The sequence below is a fragment of the Aristolochia californica genome, unplaced genomic scaffold, assembly GCF_029961685.1.
Source record: "Aristolochia californica isolate CCGP_79_NKW_82.1479 unplaced genomic scaffold, dmAriCali1.0.hap1 SCAF_30, whole genome shotgun sequence".
Taxonomy (NCBI): Eukaryota; Viridiplantae; Streptophyta; class Magnoliopsida; order Piperales; family Aristolochiaceae; genus Aristolochia; species Aristolochia californica.
The window spans coordinates 382,501-384,954 of NW_027181993.1; positions in this window are offsets into that span (position 1 = coordinate 382,501).

The window sequence follows — 2,454 nt, forward strand, 5'->3', positions numbered from 1 at the left end:
AGGGCGCCCAGGCGGAAAAGAGGCGCCCAGGCGCCAAAAGAGGCACCCAGGCGAAAAGGCGCCAGGGCGCCCAGGCGGAAAGGCGCCAGGGCGCCCAGGCGGAAAGGCGCCAGGGCGCCCAGGCGGAAAAGAGGCGCCCAGGCGGAATGGCGCCAGGGCACCCAGGCGGAAAAGAGGCGCCCAGGCGAAAAAGAGGCGCCCAGGCGGAAAAGAGGCGCCCTGGCGTAGGCGCCCAGGCGCCAAAAGAGGCGCCCAGGCGAAAAGGCGCCAGGGCGCCCAGGCGAAGAGGCGCCAGGGCGCCCAGGTGGGAAAGAGGCGCCCAGGCGAAAAGGCGCCAGGGCGCCCAGGCAGAAAAGAGGCGCCCAGGCGAAAAAGAGGCGCCCAGGCAGAAAGGCGCCATGGCGCCCAGGCGGAAAAGAGGCGCCCTGGCCAGGCGGAAAAGAGGCGCCCAGGCGGAAAAGAGGTGCCCAGGCGAAAAAGAGTCGCCCAGGCCGAAAGGCGCCATGGCGCCCAGGCGGAAAAGAGGCGCCCACGCGAAAAGGCGCCAGGGCGCCAAGGCGGAAAACAGGCGCCCAGGCGGAAAGGTGCCAGGGCACCCAGGCGGAAAAGAGGCGCCCAGGCGCGTGGGGGGCAAGGCGCCAGGCGCCAGGCACGCGCGGAGGCAAGGCGCCAGGCGCAAGGCGCCACGCGCGCGCGCGCGTGGGGGGCGAGGCGCCAGGCGCCAGGCGCCGGGCGCGCGTGGGGGGCAAGGCGCCAGGCGCCGGGCGCGCGCGTGGGGGGCGAGGCGCCAGGCGCCAGGCGCCGGGCGCGCGTGGGGGGCAAGGCGCCAGGCGCCGGGCGCGCGCGCGTGGGGCGCCAGGCGCCTGGCGGGCGGGCGCCCCCAGGAAGGGGTGCTGGCGCGCGATGGGGTTGCGCCCGTACGGACCGTGTGACAGTACAGACACTTTGGCGAAACCTCCTGCCCGAAGCGATTTTAGGCGTTCGGCTAGGTAGGTGACCCGGTTTTTTTCGCGTTTCTCGGCCGCTAGCCCCTTTTTTCGCGTTTTCGTGCGCGCGCCCCTCTTGACCTCGCACGCGCGCCGCGCGTCGCGTCCTTGTCCTTGTCCGCGTCCGCGTTCGCGCGTGTCGGCGATCACGGGCCCCGTGCATGGCTCGTCTCTGTGGACCATCGCCCCGCTCTTGTCCCTCTTTCGTGTTTGTGTGGCGCCCCGCCCCGTGCACCATTGCCGGCTGGCAGCAAGGTGCCTAGCCCCCCTTGCCGCCAGGCCTGTCCACCCCAAGGTGCTAAAGCCGCCAGGCACCCGTGCCGCCGAACCGTGCGTCCGTAAGCCGCTGCACGTGCGGCGGCCGGCCATGCCCGTGCTATTGACCCTGTGTGACAGTACAGACACTTTGGCGAAACCTCCTGGCCGACGGGGTTTTTGCGCCCACCTAGGTAGGGCGACCCCTTTTTTTTCGTGTCGCCTGTCCGTGTGTCCCTTTTTCGCCTTTTTCGGGTTCGTGTTTTCGTGTGCCGCCAAAAGCAAGCCCTGTGCTCGTCCCGTCCCGCTTGACCCGTGCATCCGCCGGTGCTGGCCTGCAAAATGCCTGTGAGCGACGCACGTGACCAGCAGCCCAGGCGAGTGTGCACGGGTGGCAGGCGAAACGGGCGTGCGTGTCGCCAGTGTGTATGTCCCTTTTTCGCCTTTTTCGGGTTCGTGTTTTCGTGTGCCGCCAAAAGCAAGCCCTGCGCTCGTCCCGTCCCGCTTGACCCGTGCATCCGCCGGTGCTGGCCTGCAAAATGCCTATGAGCGACGCATGTGACCAGCAGCCCAGGCGAGTGTGCATGGGTGGCAGGCGAAACGGGCGCGCGTGTCGCCAGTGCGTATGTCCCTTTTTCGGGTTCGTGTTTTCGTGTGCCACCAAAAGCAAGCCTTGCGCTCGTCCCGTCCCGCTTGACCCGTGCATCCGCCGGTGCTGGCCTGCAAAATGCCTGTGAGCGACGCATGTGACCAGCTGCCCAGGCGAGTGTGCACGGGTGGCAGGCGAAACGGGCGTGTCGCCAGTGCGTATGTCCCTTTTTTGCCTTTTTCGGGTTCGTGTTTTTGTGTGCCGGCAAAAGTTAGCCCTGCGCTCGTCCCGTCCCGCTTGACCCGTGCATCCGCCGGTGCTGGCCTGCAAAATGCCTTTGAGCGACGCATGTGACCAGCTGCCCAGGCGAGTGTGCACGGGTGGTTGGCGAAACGGGCGCGCGTGTCCCTCCCTCGTCCCCTTTCATGTTTGTTTTGCTCCCAGGCGCCTACTGCCCTCCTCGGACCGAGTTCCCAGTCCCTTGTCGCCGTTGCCCCTGTGGCGCCCGTTTGTTTTGCTCCTGTTGCTACCTCAATCCGTGCCCCTTGTTGCTGGCGGTGTCTCGTTTTTGCTAGTTCCCGTGTCCTTTGTTTAGGCGAGTTGCTGGTTCTTGCCAGTTTTCCC